At 41.8% G+C, this 21,445-nt stretch overlaps 1 protein-coding gene across 6 annotated transcripts in view; it reads left to right on the top strand.

Moving 5' to 3' along the window:
• The window catches only part of kcnma1a (potassium large conductance calcium-activated channel, subfamily M, alpha member 1a), a 692,064-nt gene that overhangs the window by 107,880 nt on the left and 562,739 nt on the right, over nt 1-21,445 (top strand). The window contains exon 1 of one of the 6 annotated variants that reach the window (XM_067972545.1): nt 10,942-10,992. The exons of the other annotated variants lie outside the window; for them this stretch is intronic. The gene's annotated coding sequence lies outside the window, so the exon portion shown is untranslated. Of the gene's footprint in view, nt 1-10,941; nt 10,993-21,445 lie in introns of those variants that run through there. 6 annotated transcript variants of the gene reach the window in all.

The raw sequence follows: 21,445 nt of genomic DNA on the forward strand, positions 1-21,445 counted from the left end.
TTTTGATTCTTGGGTTTTAAGCATTTGCATTGAATGAACATGAGCTTTAAGCCCAAGGGCAACTCATTGCATTGTACCAATTAAGGCTGGTCATTCTGTCTGCCAGTAGAAACAACTGTCGAAGTATGCAGCATGTGGCTGTTCTTCGGTAGATAGATGACCCATGTAGTGAGCCAAGGAATGTCTGATAGAGGCATGTTGATTGTACCACACATTATTCTGGTTCAATCCTTGACTATCAAATCTGGACATTTACCTGAGGAAGGAGGAAGTCTCCGAAAGCTTGTGAATTTAAAATAAAATTGCTGGACTATAACTTGGTGTTGTAAAATTGTTTACAATTGTCAACCCCAGTCCATCACCGGCATCTCCACATCATCAAATCTGGGTAGACCCTGTGCTGTTGTGATACATGCTCCATGGCTTGAAGAAAGTAAAACAAATTATGCACGTATATACTCATCCTGCAGTAATGCCATCGGGTCTTTTACATCCACCTAAACAGGCAGACAAGGTTTAACATCTCATTCAAAAGGTGGCATCTTTGACAATGCAGCACTCAGTCAGGACTGCAGTGAAATGTCAGTCTAGAATACATGCTCAAGTTCTGCAGTGGGCCTTGACCTATAACCTTCTGACCTAGGATTGAGAGTGCCCCAACTGATCCAGTTTGTCTTTGAAGAATCCTGCATGTTACGTTCATTTCTTAACACGAATTACTTTTGATAATCATGATTCAATCTAACAGCACAGTGGGAGAACCGTCACCACACGGACTGCAGCGGTTCAAGAAGGCGGCTCACCACCATCTTCTCAAGGGCAATTAGGGATGGGCAATAAATGCTGGCCTCGCCAGCGATGCCCACATCCCATGAATGAATTTTTAAAAAAAGAAAGTCTTTCCCGCCTTTTTCTCATGCTAAGATTTGGCAAAGATTTCCTCTTTACCCTACAAAGAATGTTTACAATTTCACTACAAATAGCTAACAGTGGAAAGCTTCCCCCGTTGTCTCTAATTCTCTCCATTTTGCCACAATGCTCTCAATATCCACAAAATTGGGTTGGCCATTGCTGCTCAATGGGAATGATGGCAATTAACTAACAGGCCGAATGATTGTAAGTGGGTGACACATTTGTAGGAGGTTTTTCACAGCCTCATGTGCTTGTACTTTGACATTGACCCTAATAGTGTATCCAAAGAGTGTTCAAACTCAATGCAGTTATGTTTAAGGTGTGAATATCGTAGAGCTCAAGGCTCAAACATATGACCTGTTAACTGTGAAGCATAGATGTGGTAGTCATGTGAACCCATTAAACTGTGTAGTGAAGAGACCTGAAGTGAAGGTAAACTACTGACTATTGAAAATCTGGGGAAATGCTTAGTTTCTTGAGTTTGCTTCTTGTTGCATTTTAATGGGCATTTGCATTTGTGTGAATTTTTGGTGCTGATTGCTTTCTATTCTGTTGTTTATAGATGAATCCCCTTTAATGTTGTGCCATTCAAAGTCAGTGGCAATGTTTATATCATTATATCATGAAAAACATTTCATGTTATTTTGATACATTACGTTTACAATAGCATCCATTGACCGCAAGTATGTGTTGTGCTGGAAATGGCACTTGATTTGACTAAGATACAGCAATTGCTTCACAGTTACTTCCATATACACAAGTGTAATAATGCAGACTTGCTTGATGTAACAGTGAGACGGAATAAATATTCTCTAACGTTCAGTACCAGAAGTGATAGGTCACATTTATCCTCAAAACCTGTCCGCTTCCTGAGTCTGCCCTGGAGAGACATGGTCAGGGGATCAGTCGTCGATAAGATTATTGGACCAACTTTCCAACTGTGGGTTCCAAAAATTGCAGGGAGATGTGTCTGTGAATTCCTGATGTGTACTCCCAGTGGATAAGGTTTCATGCATTTGGAAAAGCAGCCCTTACATCCGAATTACGTAGTGGGGTACTATTTCATCTTTATGCCCCTGGTGTAAAGTATCACCTGAGTGCAGCACAGAGAGGAAAATCAGGCAGGGGAGGATCGCATGTCCCTAATAGGGCCCACCATTAAATTAATGGAAGGAAAATCGGGCGGACCTATCGAGCATACCATCCTCCCAGACTGATCTTTCTCTCTCTGCTCCGTCCAGGAGATGTTTTGCACCAAGGTGGTAAAGACAAAGTCCTGCCCAAACGCTTTGTGTTAGCCTCCATTACTCATAAATATCACCCAAAAAGGTACCTCCCTGAAAATGTAGTTCATTCCAAAAATCTCTTGTTTCATACAGTTGCTGGGGACTGAGTTCAAAGCTGGCCATCAATAAACCATTTAAATGCAAGAGGACATTAATAAACTTGCAGAATGGGCATGTAATTGGCAAATGAATTTCAATATAGATAAGTGTGAGGTGGTGCATTTTGGTAGGAAGAATAAGAAGGCCACATACTGCTTGAATAATAGTTTAAATGGGATAGAGGAGCAAAGGGATCTAGGGGCACAGATATACAAATCACTAAAAGCAGTGAAGCAGGTTAATAAGGTAATGAAAAAGACAAATCAAGCACTGGGATAGAATTGAAAAGCGAAGAAATTATGTTAAACTTGTATAGAACCTTGGTTAGACCACACTTGGAGTATTATGCACAGTTCTGGTCTCCATGTTATAGAAAGGATATAGAGGCATTGGAGAGGGTGCAAAAAAGATTCACAAGGATGATACCAGAACTGAGAGGATATCCCTATCAGGAAAGACTGAACAGGCTGAGACTCTTTTCTCTAGAAAAGAGGAGGCTGAAGGGTGACCTGATCGAGGTCTTTAAGATAATGATAGGGTAGACGTAGAGAAAATGTTTCCACTTGTGGGGGAGTCCAAAACTAGAGGTCCTAAATATAAAATAGTCGCTAATAAATCCAATAGGGATTTCAGGAGAAACTTCTTTACCCAAAGCGTGGTAAGAATGTGGAACGTGCTATCACAAGGAGTGGTTGAAGCAAATAGCATAGATGGATTTAAGGAGAAGCAAGATAAACACATGAGCGAGAAAGGAATAGAAGGATATGCTGATAAGTTTTGATGAAGTAGGGAGGGAGGAGGCTCATATGTAGCAAAAACACCGGCATAGACCCGTTGGGCTGAATGGCCTGTTTTGGTGCTGTAGTTTTGATGTAACTTGATGTAAACTTCACCTTTGTGGAATATGGTGGTGTCTGAACTGATTGATTTGATTACAGCCCTGTAATCACTCCCAAGGGAGCTGCTATTCTCTGTATAAACCATTTATAATCATTGATTAAATTACAGCCTTGTAACTGAATCTTGGACACCTGTTATTCTCTGTATAAATTTCTTGATTGGACTATTGCCAATTAGCCATTATTCCAGAAATATTATTTTTCAAACAGCCAGTTTTATTGAAGTAGCAAAGCAGTTCTGTGCCATACAGTTTTTAATTGACAAAAGGAATTTTGTAAAACAGATAATGGGGTAGATTTTCATCACCACTACTTGGGTGTCAGGCATTGCCTGGCGGAGGAAGATTGATCACAACAACAACAACTTGCATTTACATAGTGCCTTTAATGTAGTAAAATGTCCCAAGACACTTCACAAGCGTTATTACTGAGCCACATAAGGAGATATTAGGACAGATTGACCGCTTGGTCAAAGAGGTAGGTTTTAAGGAGCGTCTTAAAGGAGGAGAGAGAGTTACGGGGCCGAAGACAATAGCTTCGGTCTTCCCAGTGTTTAATTGGAGGACATTGCTGCTGATCCAGCCGGACAAGCAGTAGTCTGACAGATCAGGGGCAGTGAAGGGATCAAGAGAGGTGGTGGTGAGGTGGAGCTGGGTGTATTCAGCGTACGTGTGAAACCTGACGTGTTTTCGGATGATTTCACCAAGGGGCAGCATGTAGATGGGAAATAGGATCATGCTGAAGATGAGAAATCCATCAGTCTTACTGATAAATTTTCATGAATTTTGGGCCAAACATTTCTTAGCATTTGGCTAGACCAAGACTTTTTCATATATAATTATCAGCACAAGCCAGGTTACATTTTGGAACAAGTTTAATGGAATCTCACTGCAATTTTCCAACAAAATAATGGCAGACAAATTACCAAGGCTGTAAAAATATTTGTATGCTAAATCTATAATATATTAAAGTTATTATGTCTGCAAACACTTCCTGTTAGCTTTTTCCATTATAAATTCCTATGTCCACATTTATATTGGAAACTCCTTATGCAAACTGGTTATGCTGCAATGATACCTATCCCTACTGAGGCCACTGCAGTTTCTATTATAAATGTGAATACTTGAATTTATAAAGGAAATACAAGGATGTATCACTGTAAAATGGAAACCGAATTATACACGTGTGCTCTGATCCAATTGATCCTTGCACTACAACCCTGCTTCACCTGAAGTCTACACTTAGTCTAAACTCCCCATCTCCACTGCCATGGGAGATCGACTAGTAATAATAAGGAATTGAAACAGCTCTGATTGCTTCTTCAATTTCTATTTTCTCATCCTTTTATGCAAGAGTTGTGGTCACTTTTTTTTAAATAGGCAATACAACTCTGTTAAGATATTTTAAACGTTTGCTTCAATAAAAGGGAACTTTTGGAAGCTGAATTTCACATGCAGCAATGGCGTTTTTGTATGGCTGTTCCGATCAGTCATTTCTGTAACTGATCCATTGGTTGGAATATCTAGATAATTAATGAAAACTAAATTGAAATATTGTAGTAATACGTAGTGAATATCACACATATGATTGTAAAGATTGTGCAGAATAGACTGATCAAATGCCATTTCTGTTTGAATTGCTTCTCAATTGAGTTTGAGAAGTCCAGGTGAAATTTCCAGGTGGAGGGTAGGTTGGTGGCCAAAATCATACCATCAAGTTAATGTTACCCAATCAGCTCCATAGGTATTAAACATCCTGTGAACTCCGATCAATCTGTGGGTTACAAAGCAGGTTGGCTGCTCCAACTCAATGGTGCCAAGGAATAGTGAGGGGTAGGCTTACTTTGCCGCACTTGGAGCACTCCGTCTTGGCTGGGCCAGCAACAGGATAATCAAAGGCATTTTCCTTTGGGGCGGAAAGGGAAATTCATTTGTGGGTCTAAGCTGTTGCAGTGCGCCTCCCAACATCTACTTACAGAGCAGCACTGGGCACAGGGCAATTGTTAGCCTGTGACTTTCACTCACAGAGCACCATGGGGTTTGGGGGGGAGGGGAACAGACTTTAAAAGAGGAAGAATTAGAAACAATACTGTAAGTTGTAATCAGTTATACTGTCCAAGGTGATGAGATGCAATCTATAATTTCAAAATTTGCTTTTGAAGTGATGAAATTTCTCAACATCACTTGATTGCTTCATTGGCAAGTCCATCATAAATAAAGCTTTGTTTCCACACAATGATATCGCTGATGACATCTCTTCCCAGTAGCACAATTCATCTAATTCTTTGGACTAGAAAGACTGAAAATAGTTTAACATAAATAAGGGACTTGAGGGCTAATGTGATTTTGTAGATACAACACCTGGCCCAGATAGGGGACCTTTGTGTGACATTGAAAGCTGTGTGGCAATCTCTATATCTGAATTGAGTTCCTGGAAACCTGCAGGGACTGAAATCAACAGCTTAGCATTCAGATGAGAGATGCTTCAGACACTAACCCTACAATGTAAAATGCGTACAGCTCAAGGTTAAAGGCAATCCTAGCTTTGTCAGTAAGGATCAATTTTACAAACCAGGATTGAAGATGAAGAATTCTTTTCCCAGAGACTGCAGTAGTAATGCAAGGAAATTAATGAACTTTACATCCCTCACACTGGCACTGATCACACAATTATAGTGACATTTTGTTCTAAAAAGGTTGTACTTAATACTGACATTTTTGATATATGAGAATTGTTGACAGTTGTCCAGTTTTAATTTCTAGAATTCTAATGACGTGACTTTAAAAATAGTTCAAAACCTAGCTTGACGATGACAGGAATGATTGCAGAATGCTGCCTTGTCAACCTTCCCATTGTGACTGCTTTTCAGCTTCATAGAATCATTAAATCTTACAGCACAGAAGGAGGCCATTGGGCCCGTTGTGCCTATGCCGGCTCTTTGAAAGAGCTATCCAATTAGTCCCGCTCCCTGCTCTTTCCCCATAGCCCTGCAAATTTTTCCTTTTCAAGTATTTAACCAATTCCCTTTTGAAAGTTACTATTGTATCTGCTTCCACCGCCCTTTCAGGCAGTGCATTCCAGATCACAACAACTCGCTGCATAAAAAAATTTCTCCTCATCTCCCCTCTGGTGCTTTTGCCAATTATCTTGCATCTGTGTCCTCTGGTTACCGACCCTTCTGCCAGTGGAAACAGTTTCTCCTTATTTACGTTGTGATGTAATCACTGTAATAAGCTCCTGCTACCAAATGAAGAATGATATTGTTCCTGTTCAGAACTAAATGTCAGGTTTGCTCCCGTGCTCCAGTGGGAAACTGGATTGTTTTGTTCTTCCAACTTCTGTCATGGGGAAACTCCTATTTAACAGAATCTCCAAATAATATTGAGAAACTTTACACTTGGGTAAACACTTTGTGAAGAAGGCTCTAAGTTGGTGACAGATTTGTTTAATGGGTATTGACATCTCAGAGTTATGTAATAAACAATACAGGGTTATTTCTGTTGCAGGTACCTTATGTTGCACAGTCCATTCAAAATCAACCTGGGCGAACAGAAATAGCTGACTTAGGACTGAAGAAATTGACTTAGAACTGACTGACTGTTAGATTGGTGAAGAAGTGCTCGATTTGCAACATCTCGTGTACCCAATGTAGTGGGGTAGAAATTGGGATGCATTACACCCAATTTTCGGGCATATAACGGGTGCAGCGATAACAAATCTGGCAGTGGGATGGCTCGCACACAATCTGCGTATGAGTTTGGGCCTCTGCTAAATTCATCATTGCAGATGTTAGTGAAGAGGCCTGACATCTGTTTATGGACCCTTCTGGGAAATTGGTTTCTGATGAGCAGAGCTGGGGCTCGGCCTGCTGCGGTCAGGATTCTTCGGTGGCACTGTGGCCTAAGCAGCGCCCGCCGCCAACAGTTAAGTTTAAATTAAAAGTGGAGTGCTGCCCCGCCTCCACAGAACTCGCGATCGCCCCCCTCCCCATCGCCGCGGCAACCTCGCCCCCCCCCCCCCGGGACTTAATTTTGGGTCGCTGCTGGCGAGGCAAGCGGTCTGATATTCACCTTAGTAAAATGTGCAAACTGCCTGTAAAGCCTCACAGGTGCCAGCCCAGAGACCAATTTCGGGCCGGCCTTAGGCCTCCCGGTTGGGGCACGCGTTGTCAACCCGGCAACGGGCCGTAACCAATCTTCAATAATCCCAAGTAATATATTGGACAAACAAGACACTAAACTAAAAACTGCAGATACAATCACCATGTACAGCTGTCATTTGATTTGCCAGCATCTATTTTGATCAATAAGAACCATACTTGCCTCTAATAGCTTATGGAACAGATACTTGAAGACCAAAAACATTACACAAAGAGCAGTAATTATGTTTTGGAAGGAGAATTGTTACAGAGTGTTCCACATCTACTACAACAAGAAAACACATACACCACACACAAATGTAACATCATGTCAAGCATAGAGGTTAAGCACCACATGTGATGATGATTACTATTACAAAATGAAGAGAAACATAATGAATAATAAAAATCGCATGTGTAGCAACCACCTTACTGTGCTTTGGAGTAGTTAATGAGTTGCTGCTGGATTATACCATGGATTTTTATGGTGGAATTCGATTGAAGTTTGTACCACACCAGAATACAGCACTGCTCACTTCACATGCTTCCGTCCCTTCCTGTTAGAACTTGCTGCAATCCTATAAAATAAGATCTGAATCCATCCTTCTATTAAAATTAGAAGCTGGCAGCTGAACTTTGGGTTTTACTTCAGGGTCACCCAGGACCACCAATTGAAAACAAGCAAAGCAAAAGGACCTAAACGTGGATTAATACCTGGCCTGAGTCGGAGAAAACAAAATGGTTTGGAACCAGCTCAGTCGGGCATAAATCAGAATGAAGAGAAAGATCCCAGAGGTGGGATGGAGATTGGCCCAGCATGGATTCCAGCACCATTGTGAATTACAGCTGCATTCACATCCTGAGTAGGTTGGAGCAATCTGGAAGACATGCTGCATTTCCCTGACCACAGTGTAAACACGACCGTTGGCAGTTGAGATTTCAAAGTCGCCCTCCCCGTTGTCGCTGCTTTTCACTGTCACGGCATCACAATGTAATCTTTGTGATAAGCACTTTCCACCAAAATGCAGAGTGTATCACTTCGCTCATTTTCTTTTCCACATTTAAACCTACTTTGGTTTGTAATTGAATTTTTTTCTCCACCAGCCTCCAAGTAAAAAAGCATAAATCTGCAGATGCTGGAAATCTGAAATAGAAACAGAAAATGCTGAAAACACTCAGCAGGTCAGGCAGCATCAGTAGCGAAAGAAACAGACAAACTAAACGTTTCAGGTGTCGAACCCCTCAGTATGACCGGAAACAAATTACAGATGCACAGCATTTAAAAAGGAGCAGAAGAGAGCTGTTCATCTGTATTTTATTCCACGAAGGGTTATACACCCAAACTGATCACATGCCTGTGCTCTCCACAGTCGCTGAGTGTATCCAGCATTTTCTGTTTTTAGTTCCCAGGTGCTAGTCTGTTGATCTGTCATTTGGGTCTTCCTGCACTCTTTTCAGAATGGTGATGAGGGGCTCTGGGCACAATCTCTGTTACTTCAAATTTTATCACTGAGCCAGCTGATCAATTAAGACAAAATCTTATCTTTTCCCGCCTACTGCCTTCCCATCTGACAGCGCAGTTGTACTTTCCCTCAAACGCGTTAGGTTATAAGTGCATTTATTCATTTATTTTGAATTTTTTTTTTGATTGACAGATTGTTTAGCAGTGAAATTAAAATATTATTGAGGCAAATGCACACAATGTCAATCAAAGGACACAGCTCCTTTGAACTCCTTCGTGGCTGTCTGTTCTTGATATCATTTTGCTTGAAGGCAATTTGGGAATGTATCGACCTACACTGCCTCCAGGGCAATTTAAGCCTCTGCTTGAGCCTCGTTTCTGTGTTTGCGGTGATTACTCGCACTGTGGGAAAGCCACTGAAGTCGTCCTCTGGTTATTCAGTTGACATGATGGCCAAGAGATACATTGACGCCATGCTTATTTTACAGGCATAAAACGGGCGCTTTAGTGTCCAAAATGGCGCATGACGCGCGCACATTCTGCATCTCAAGTTTGCCGCCCGCCATATTGGTAAAGACTCCTGTACAAGCATCTGGGGCCCATGTCTGAAACAGATGTTAGACTTTTTGCATATGCAAATAGAAGGCTCAACACCTGGTTGAGGCCCTCTTCCTGAAATTGGACTGCCCTGAACAAAGCTGGCGCTGGGCCTGCTGTTTTCAGGATACCCATGTTTACATGCGGCCTAACCGGCTACCTCCGAAACGGTAAGTTTTTTTAAAAAAGGCTTACCTGAATGTGGAGCCGGGAGAATAATGAATTTTGCTCCTGGCTCCACAGCAGTCCCGAAGACCATTGCTGCTCCTCTCCCATTCGCCCCCCTCTCGGGACCTACCTGAGGGACACAGCCAATGCAACTTCTTCCTCATAGAACCGGTGAGCTGCCTCTGGACACCCGTCTGCAGCTCGTCAGATATATGCTGATGAGGCCTGAGGCCCAATTTTGGCCGAAACTGTGCTTTAAGCCTGGAACAGTCAAGGAGCTTTAGTGACATCTTTTGTAGTCATCAGTATTGCCTAGTTGTGTTGCAACCAATAACATGATGTCAACTAGTTGTTTTTAAGGCAAGACCATCTCTTATGCTACTTTTCTCTCGTTCTATAAAAGCATAATACCGCAGATGCTGGAAATCCGAGATAAAAAAAATAATGCTGGAAAACACTCAGCAGGTCAGGCAGCATCTGCGGGGAGAGAGACAGAGTTAATGTTTCAGGTCATCAGAACTTTCCTCTCCTTTCCTTGTTTGATCTAAACTCAACGTTTGTAGTCAAGGAAATGGTCAGACAACCAGCTCCCAGTCTCCACCATTGTTGCTCTGAAATGGGCTGTGAGGAGGACCATAGGAGTGCACTGAGGTTACGTTTCATACCTGTGCAAAAGACTGTAGTCTTCATTCGCCCTCTCCATTGTGGGAATGGATTTATGCCCCACTGCTGTCTAACATAGTGTGGTTGGTGTTTTAATGCCCCTATAACTCAGTCAGATGAAGATGTCTGGAAATTTAATCATCTGACTGAATTGTTCAGAGTTTGTTTATCCAGTCATCCTTTCAAACTAAGTGTCTTGTTGACTCAGTTGGCAGCACCCTTACCTTTGAATCGGAAGGTTGTAGGTTCAAGCCCCACTCCAGCACGTAATCTCTGCTGACACTGAGGGTGAGCTGCATTGTTGGAAGTGCCGTCTTTCAAATGAGATGTTAAACCTAAGGTCTCACTTGCCTGTTCAGGTGAACGTAAAAGATCCCATGGTATTCTTTGAAGAAGAGCATGCTCACCAAAATTCATCCCTCGAACAACCTCTGAACCAAGGCGGGTAAATGGAGTTAAGATACAGATCAGCCATGATCTAATTGAATGGCAGAACAGGCTCGAGGGGCTGAATGGCCTACTCCTGTTCCTATGCAATATCACTTATTTACTGTTTGTAGGCTCTTGTCGTGCAGAAATTGGTTGTCACGTTTGCCTACAAAATAACAGTGGTTACGCTTCAAAAAGTAATTAATTGACTGTGAAGTGCTTTGAGGTTTCCCAAGGATGTGAAAACTATTGTATAAACACAAGTTATTCTTTTCATTCTTTAGCAATCCTGTTATTTGTGAAAATCTTTCATCTAAGAAAGAAGTTCTTCACTACCAGGTCAGATTTTATTACTGTGTATACTGGTTGTATACTATTGGCAACAGATATAAAAATGCTTTATTTTACAGGATTATTAGCTGTAATCATACAAGTACATCATAAAATAACACACTGCTTGACTCTTTGATTCTAAATTGGAACAGATAAGCTAATGCAAACAGAGCCAGGTGGTGTGATTTACCAGACCAGCTAATTTGCATGTATATCCAAGCCCCTCTTGCATGAAATGTCCATTAGCCCTAGCAGAATACTGTACAAATTTGAAAGATAGCTATATGCAAATGAGATATTGATTTTATTCGGTTGCATACGGTTAGAAGAAATGAACAACCTTCTAGTGAAGCCTCAGTGCCCATCCAACTTGTGATAATGAGAGAATTATTTCTCTTCCAGCTGCTTAATTATAGTAAATACATGAAACTTAGTTATTATATAGATGTTGATGAATTCCTTTGAAATTCACTATCTGAGAGTATTTTGTGAGGTCCTACATAATTCTGTGTCGTGACCTGATGTTCAGTGAAGTTTTGTTTCATTCACTGAGATCCTGTGTCATTACCCAATGTGGCACTGTGAGGTCAGGATAGTCTGGATGAGTAGCAGAGAGATAACAAGTTATAATCCAGTCACAATATCCAGACAGCTAACAAACCATTCTTCTTTTGCCTTCATAGTTTGTGAATTCATCTGAACTCCTTGATTGGATTCTTGTCTTGTAATCTACTCTCAGCCATCCAGTCCTTCAGCTGTCAAGTTAAGGGAAACAACTGGAAATCTTCACTGTATATATCAACAGGATTAAAATTCCATATCCATCACTCAGATAATCACTTTAGATGTATGGCATTCAGGTATTTGCTCCCCCGCCCCCATGTTTATATATGAGATGCAGAGGGATGAATTTTGAAGCAATTGTACTTCATTCGTGTGAGCACTGCAGCCTGGTTGAGTTTCAGTGCCCTTGGAGATGTAGACATTCCATTTTGTAAATCTGAACGGCTGTTCTTTTGTTTTTCAGTTGACACTAAAATAAAATTCACGAGCCAGCATCCGTTACATGCAGACAAAATCAAAATAAGAATATCAAAAGTGAAAAATGAAAACACCTAAAAATGTGGTACTTGTCCAGTAATGAACCTGCCTCATCTTTCTGAGGAAAGTAACTTCTGAATGTCACGTCCTCTCAGACTCCTAATGAATCTAGCGTGATTCAGCCTTATGCCAGTTTTGTACTTTGGGAATTAAGAATGGAAATGCGTTCCATCTCATTTTACTGTCGTTTCAAGTAGTTACATAAATAATAATTCATGTAATTGAGTCAGTTAATAAGCTGGCTTGAAGCCAGACCCATAGCGCAGACGCACAAAAACAGGTGTCATATTAAAAGGAAACCAAATTAATTTGGGCATTCTCAGGCTCGTGAATCTCAGAATTTCACTCCTTGATGCCCATCTTGCATCAATGGCATGGACTTCTTAATTTGATGCATTTTTCGCTGGTGAGACCAAAAGTACTATGCAGAGCTACGTATGCTGTCGCTCCTTTGGTGCCTCTGAGTTTATGCTGCGCAGCATATAAACAAGGAAGGCCCCGGGTTTGATGCATAGTCTGTGCTGAGTTAGCTGATCTCAGCCATGGTCCTACAAGCAGCCTTAATGCCCAGTGAGAGGAAACCCAGTCACGGTTTGCCCTCCTGATCATATTCCAGCAACCCCCAGTAAAAGTGTACCTCTGTGAACGTCAGGTGAGAACAGGATTGGATTCTGCTCTGGTGCCCTCCCCCACTGTCAACTAGCCTGCTGACACTCACTGTCAAGGTTCACACATGAATATTGACCACTGGGGTGAAGAACCAAGAGACGTATAACAGCAAGAAGTCAAAGCCTTCAGGGAAGAAGAGGAAGTAGAAAATTAATGAGAAAAAAAATCAATAAAGCATGCTAATGCACTTTTGTTGGCAGGAGAAATATATGACATTCTTCAAATAAATGAACCATGTATATTTGTAACAGATTTCTCTCAAAGTACAAATTGTACAAAGGGAAAACTTGAGAGTTATTTCTTGTGCAATGACTCTCTTTGCTACTTATGGTGTCAGCCTTGGCTCAGTTGGTAGTGCTGTCACTTCTGAGTCAGAAGTTCAGGGTTCAAGTCCCACTCCAGAGACTTGAGCACATAATCTAGGCTGACACTCCAGTTCAGTACTGAGGGAGTGCTGCACTGTTGGAGGTGCAGTCTTTTATGAGACGTTAAACTGTGGCCCCGTCTGCTCTCTCAGGTGGACATAAAAGATCCCATGGTACGTTTCAAATAAGAGCAGGGCAGTTCTGGACAATAATTATCCTCCAATCAACATCACTAAAACAGATTATCTGGTCAGCTATCTCATTGCTGCTTGTGAGATCTTGCTGTGTGCCAAGTTTCCCCATGTTACAACAGTGACTACACTACAAAAGTAACGAATTGGCTGTGGAGCGCTTTAGGATATTCTGAGGCCATGAGTGCGATATATAAAGGCAAGTTTGTTCGGTGTTTATTATATTGAACAATGGAAGCCACAAAAGTGGTAGCATAAACTGTTTTCATTCAGTTTTTAATTTTTTTCATCATCCTTATTTCAAATACATTTTAAGACTCTGATACATAACAAAGTTAAAATAATTTGTAACAATTCACTTATAACCAGCCCCCTATTGTGATATTAAGTCAGGACTTGACAGTTTAGTACAGTACTGAAGGAGTGTTGCATTGTCAAAGGATACTGGCTTTTGGATGAGACGTTAAATTGAGGCCCCATCTGTCTGTTCAGGTGGACATAAAATATCTCATGGGATAATTCGAAGAAGAGCAGGAGGCTCCCAATATCCTGCAACGATTCCTCTCTCAACCAACACCACAATAACAAATTAATCTCATCTGTGTCTGTGCACATAATGGCTGCCATGTTTGCCCACATAACAATAGTTACTGTGCTTCAAAGTAATTCATTGTATACAGGACATTTCTTAGAAATGCAAAAAGGCACTATATACAGAAAATGCAAGTCTTCTGCCAAATGTGAGGCAGATGAAAAAAATTCTTGATTGGCTTGAAAGCACACAGTTGGAGTCCAGCCAAACTGAAAATAAGACTCCAAGAGCAACAAACCCAAAAACTGGAGCTGTGATAAGGCTGATGTTTTGAATTGCACTTTTATAATTAATACTGTTGGGAATGAGCAGTAATTCTGCAACTCTGCCCTTGGATGATGTAATGGGAAGACATTAGGGGGTTATATTCTGGAAGGATGAGATCAAATGGCCCTAGATTCAGTTGAAGAAGGCAACTATCTTGTGATAAAAGTAAGACATTACCTGATGGAGGTCAGGTCGATCAGTTGTAAAATAGACCAGTAACATTACTATCCAGTGGAAGACACAACTCAATAACATTTAGCAGGTTGTCCATGATGTTGCTCACGCTGGCTGAAATTGGTGTGGGTTGAAAGGACTGTAATAGTATGACAGCTTTGGGAAAAATATATTGATTCTGCCCACAAGAATAACAATGCCAACTGACTAATCACAAGTTACGGCACTTTCTTTGATTAAAAACTTTTCCCTATATGTACCCATTATTTGTCCCAGAGCATTGAACTACTGTGGGGCTCCCCCAATGCCTCACGGAGAAATCGACCACATTGATGTGATCGACTATCAATGTTCTTTTCCATTGCCCCAGCAGTTTCTAGAGTTTAGAACCGTGGGGGGACGGTTGGCTTTTTCCTTTTTAGTTTGGGCTTGTGACTTACCGGCAACAGTTACTGTCTTTTTTTAAAACTATGCACCAAACTGAAAAAGTCTCATGTTTCTGCTCCTGTTGCTGGAGCGTTTTTAAATTCAGCCCAGCGGCTGTTTTAAGTGTGATTAATAATGTTGCAAATGTTGTGGTTTTTAAGCCGCAGGATGTCTATCTCTAATTGTGGTGCTGAACCATACACTCCACAAGTGTCTCGGGATCAGTCCCTGATCTGTGCCGAGTTAGCTGGACAGTGGTGGGGATGTTAGAATTCTCCCATTTGTTATGCTCACTTGTGTGAGTAGCTTCAATAGTGAAGAAGAAAATCATTTTAAATAATGAGGATTTTCTGCATCCACATTGACTAAAGAAACTCTTCCCCCATGAGAAGAAGTGGTAATATGGATTTCGGTCATTTTGTTTATAATACTTGTATGTATAAAAGTTTTGAATCTGTCACATTTCAGATGTTACACTTTAAAGTGTCAAAGATATATTTAAAAAAATAAGAGAGGCTGTCGTTTCATGCTTGTTTCTTCTGACCTGGAGCTGAAAATTTACATCACCAATCTGCAAACTTCCCTCATCAACAGCAATTAACTCCTAATTGATCTCGGGATTTCCTTTTTACAACAAATAGACTTTGTGGTCTGGTTAAACAGAGCTGCATCTTAGCAACCAAACAATGCATTGTGCATCACATGGTATAAGGCTCCTGTCATTATAAAACAGTGTATTTATTATCTGACCTCCCATGAGCAGTTCAGTGGGAAGATTGCTAATATGTTTAGAATTAATAATAATTATTTATAAAACTTTGAATCAGGAAAGCTGTTCTTTTCTAATAGATCTCTGACGGCGGTGGTAGAAATGTTATTTTTGGGCAAGGCAACAAGATACGAGAGTGGAAATTAAAATTTCTCACTGCTCTGTGGGTAAGCTACATGTTAATGTCTGTGTTACAGTAGCACAGAAAGGAATTTGGTGCAGGTGTGTTAAGTGCTCATATGAGAATAGTGCTGCTTGTAATTTAGGAGTGCCACAAGTCAGGAGTGTGATGGAATACTCTCCACTTGCCTGGATGAGTGCAGCTCCAACAGCACTCAAGAAGCACGACACCATCCAGGACAAAGCAACCCGTTTGGCACCCCATCCACCACCCTAAACATTCACTCCCTCCACCACCGGCGCACCGTGGCTGCAGTGCATTATCCACAGGATGCACTGCAGCAACTCGCCAAGGCTTCTTCGACAGCACCTCCCAAACCGCGACCTCTACCACCTAGAAGGACAAGGGTAGCATGCACATGGGAACAACACCACCTGCACGTTCCCCTCCAAGTCACACACCATCCCGACTTGAAAATATATCGCCATTCCTTCATCGGCGTTGGGTTAAAATCCTGGAACTCCCCACCTCACAGCACTGTGGGAGAACCTTCACCACATGGACTGCAGTGGTTCAAGGCGGCGGCTCACCACCACCTTCTCAAGGGCAATTAGGGATGGGCAATAAATGCTGGCCTCGCCAGTGACGCTCGCATCCCATGAACGAGTTAAAAAAAAATTCCTACCCTATAAGGTATTTGGGGGGGTGGGTGGGAAGATTGTCATGAACTGGTGCATGTAACTGTAGTAAAGACTCGCCTTCAAAACAAAGTACCAAAGTTAGTGACACATGTAAGCATAAGGAATTCATTGTACTACAAGGCCATGAATTCAGGTCACTCCCTTCAGGATATGTAGATAGTCTGGTCAAATATATATCATGTGTGCTTCATATTGTGATTAAAGCTTCAGTGTAAACTGGAGGATTATCTGTCACATAATGCTTCCAATTAGCTTTCAGGATGTAATTTAATCTTTCAACAAACAGGCAAGATACTTCAAAAATATTAAGAAAATATTGAAAACCTCTATAATTATTATATCAATTAGACTGCCTGTTACACAAAAAAATGGTCGCTTCTAAGCCAGAAGGCACTTATGACACCGTCAGTTACTTCAGCTCAAACCAAGAATGTATTTTCATCCAACTCAAACTGAGATGCCTCAAATGTATATTTTATCACAGTAACAATGCAATTTGATTTATCAGGATTTGACTGGAAAATGGTTTCAAGTTAGTCATTTTGAGCAAAAGCAGTGGTGGAATTTTCCCCTAGGCAGGTTTACTATCGGAAAAAATTAGTTCCAGTTGCCATAGCAGCTTTTTAAATGGGGTAATAAGCTGATTTTCATAATTTAATTGAACTTCAGCTGTATTCAGACATTTGAATGCCTGCGGTATGTGTTGACATTGGTGAATAGGGTGATATGAAGATATGGCCCAGAACCAATGTACTGATTGGATTTTTTAAAACTTCAGAAATCATTCTCCCCACCACCCGAATTATTGAGCATGATGTTGTGGAAAAAGATTTTACTGGGCAGTGTGGTGCTAAGGAATGCTTAATTTAACCTTTATAACAGTGCCTATGTTGGAATCATTGACCGCAAATGCAAGTTGTTTTGGTGAATTGCCCTTGTTTGGGTTGCCAGTGAGTTATCTCTCAATGATTTGCCATTCACTGATTTGCCTGAAAGTCATGTCAATAATTTGAGGCTGCAGAGGGATATAAACAGGTTAAGTGATAGGGCATGAAGGTGGCAGATGGAGTATAATATGGGGAAATGTGAAATTATTCACTTTGGTAGGAAGAATAGAAAAGCAAAATATTTTTTTAAAAGGTGAGAGACTAAGAAATGTTGGTAGTCAGAGGGATTTGGGTGTCCTTGTACATAAATCACCAAAGCTAACATTCAGGTACAGCAAGCAATTAGGAAGGCAAACTGTATGTTAGCCTTTATTGCAAGGGGGATGGAGTATAAGAGTAAGGAGGTCTTGCTGCAAATATATAGGGCTCTGGTGAGACCACACCTGGAGCACTGTGTACAGTTTTGGTCGTCTTACCTAAGGAAGGTACTTGCCTTAGAGGGGGTGCAACGAAGGTTCACTAGATTGATTCCTGGGATGAGAGGGTTGTCCTATGAGGAGAGATTGAGTAGAATGGGCCTATATTCTCTAGAGTTTAGAAGAATGAAAAGTGATCTCATTGAAAGGTATAAAATTCTTAGAGGGCTTGACAGGGTAGATGCTGAGAGGATGTTTCCATTGGCTGGAGAGTCTAGAACTAGAAGTCATAATCTCAAGATAATGGGTTAGCCATTTATGACTGAGATTAGGAGGAATTTCTCCACTCAAGAGGGTCGTGAATCTTTGGAATTCTCTATCCCAGAGGGCTTTGGATGCTCAGTCATTGAGTATATTTAAGATTGAGATCGATCGATTTTTGGACTCTTAAGGGAATCAAGGGATATGAGGATAGGGCGGGAAAGTGGAGTTGAGTTAGAAGATCAGCCATGATCTTATTGAATGGTGGAGCAGGCTCAAGGGGCCATATGGCCTACTCCTGCTCTTGTTTCTTATGTTGACCTGTTACCCTAATTTGGTCAGATCAAGCTTCAATGATCCTTCTCCTGATCAGATGAAAACTGGTTTCACAGTTTTGTCTTTCAACCAATCAGAGGACTGATTATAATGGGTGTGGACAAGGTTCAGAAAATAGATGGTTGTTCAGCAGAGGCAAAGGAAAGAGGTAAGTTTGAAAGGTGGGGGTTGGGTGTGATTTTGATCCCATCCACATAGCGTAAACTGGGTTGGTAGGCAGTTAAAATCACTTGGGTTACTTACCTGTCAGAAAGTCACAGGGAACTCAACATTCTGTGCTTTAAGCTGCTCTTTCGAGCAGATGGAAAGGACATGTGTCCAAAACTGGCAGGAACCTTCTTTACATAAGCATGTCATGTCCTGACGATGTCATCGGGACCTGACTGCAATTTTAACTGCTAGCCTGAGCCAGGAAACTGCTGTAGCTTTCCCGCTGGGTGACGACAAAAGGAAGTGGAGCCGAGGCCCGAACAGGTCATTTTAAAATTTGTTTACTTTCCTTGTGGGACCAGGAGGAGCTCCTTTTGAGCTCCACAAGGAAAGCTTAGTGCCTCTCCTGCTGCTGCCCCCCTCCCTGAGATCCCCATGAGATGGCCCTCGAAACTGATCGCGCCACCTACCTGGTTCCAACTCACCTTGCTACCCACCCGCCCAAACCCGGAGTTAAAATCGGGGCCGTGAAGATAATCAAAAGTAATGCTTGTCGAACTGCTTATATTTGTATAATGTGTGTGTATTATTCCTACAATAATGGAGCCAATCCTAACATCTCAATGGCATTCTTGTAATATTGCATAATCAACTGATGGTCTAATGTAAAGGTGACAGTAATTTGCCATTTTGGATATCAAATGTAAGATAACTTTATTAAACAGAGACTGGATAACCATATTGGAAAGTTGGACAGTATTGATTCTGGCACCTGGGAAATTCTTCCCCAGACTTTCTCCAAAGAAATAAATTAATAATGAGGCTATACTGTTTTGTATCAAGAATTTATTAAAATATACACTAGTACCAAGTGCAATGTTTGTGGGATATAGAGTTATATTCCACATTATCATGTAAACCTAGTCTAAAGACAAGCACACAAGTAACTCTCTTGCTTAAATCAGAACTGCTGGAATAAAGCTATTATGCCTGAAGACTGAAGGAGACGTATTCTAATATGTAGCCAGCAGAGCTGTACTGAGCAAGGATTTACTTTCCACTAATATAACTTTAGAAATAAGTTTGGCATGGGATAACACAAATTAGAGCATTAGTTAAGAGATGTTCCTGATCAATGTGAGGACACACATCTACTGTATTTTTAAAAAATTGCTTCTATTAAGTAATACAAATGATAGTTCATTATCTAAATCACAGTGTTGATATTGATTTTGCCACAGGATGTTCAGTGGTCTCAATTTTCCAATGTTTTCACTCAAATTCCCCCAATCTCATATCTGCACTGTTTACCTTGTTAAAGAAGCTCAGTGCTGTGCAAATGGAGGCTATCAGTGCCATCCCTTGGCCAACCTACCAATAAGCCAATTTGAGTGGATTGGGAAAGGCTCGTTGCCAGCATTCTTTTCCTTCTCACCAAGGGAAAATATTCCCCATGGGAAATGGTTGTTGACATTTGTAGCTATTGGTGTGATCTTCATCGTTTATTTGCTCTGTCACCAAGACCGCCGACTTTCACCTCTGTAAAATTGCCTGCCTCTGCCCATGCGTCGGCTCATCTGCTGTTGAAACCCTTATCCATGCCTTTGTTATCTCCAGACTGGGCTATTCCAATGGTCTCCTGGCTGGCCTCCCATCTTCCACCCTCCATAAACTTGAGCTCATCCAAAACTCTGCTGCCTATATCCTAACTCGCAGCAAGCCCCGTTCTCCCAGCACCCCTGTGTTTGCTGACCTACATTGGCTCCCGGTTCGGAAACGCCTTGATTTTAAAATTCTCATCCTTGTTTTCAAATCCCTCCATGGCCTCGCCCCATCCCTATCTCTGTAACCTCTTCCAGCCCTACAACCCTCTGAGATCTCTGCACTCCTCCAATTCTTGCCTCTTGCACATCCCCGATTTTAATCGCTCCACCATTGGCGGTCGTGCCTTCAGCTGCCAAGGCCCTAAGCTCTGGAATTCCTCCCTAAACCTCTCCGCCTCTCAACCTCCTTTTAAGACGCTCCTTAAAATCTACCTCTTTGTCACCTGTCCCAATATCTCCTAATGTGGCTCGGTGTCAAATTTTGTCTGATAACATGAGAACATAACAAATAGGAGCAGGAGTAGGCCACATGTCCCTCGAGCCTGCTCCAGCATTCAATAAGACCATGGCTGATCTTGTACCTCAACTCTACTTTCCCGCCCAACCCCCTTATCCCTTGATTCCCTTAGTGTCCAAATATCCTTCAATCTCAGTCTTGCATATACTCATCCATGCTCCTGTGAAGCGCCTTGGGTCGTTTTACTGTGTTAAAGGCACTATATAAATGCAAGTTGTTGTTGTTGTTGTTGTTGTCCTGAAGAAGTCCCTGAAACTCCTACATTTCCTGCAATAGAATCATTTTTTTTATTCGTTCGCGGGATGTGGGTGTCGCTGGCGAGGCCAGCATTTATTGCCCATCCCTAATTGCCCTTGAGAAAGTGGCGGTGAGCCGCCTTCTTGAACCACTGCAGTCCGTGTGGTGAAGGTTCTCCCACAGTGCTGTTAGGGAGGGAGTTCCAGGATTTTGACCCAGCGACGATGAAAGAACGGCGATATATTTCCAAGTCGGGATGGTGTGTGACTTGGAGGGGAACGTGCAGGTGGTGTTGTTCCGATGTGCCTGCTGCCCTTGTCCTTCTAGATGGTAGAGGTCGCGGGTTTGGGAGGTGCTGTCGAAGAAGCCTTGGCGAGTTGCTGCAGTGCATCCTGTGGATGGTACACACTGCAGCCACAGTGCGCCGGTGGTGAAGGGAGTGAATGTTTAGAGTGGTGGATGTGGTGCCAATTAAGCGGGCTGCTTTGTCTTGGATGGTGTCGAGCTTCTTGAGTGTTGTTGGAGCTGCACTCATCCAGGCAAATGGAGAGTATTCCATCACACTCCTGACTTGTGCCTTGTAGATGTTGGAAAGGCTTTGGGGAGTCAGGAGGTGAGTCACTCACTGCAGAATACCCAGCCTCTGACCTGCTCTTGTAGCCACAGTATTTATGT

The sequence above is a fragment of the Heptranchias perlo genome, chromosome 36 (genome assembly GCF_035084215.1).
Source record: "Heptranchias perlo isolate sHepPer1 chromosome 36, sHepPer1.hap1, whole genome shotgun sequence".
NCBI lineage: Eukaryota > Metazoa > Chordata > Chondrichthyes > Hexanchiformes > Hexanchidae > Heptranchias > Heptranchias perlo.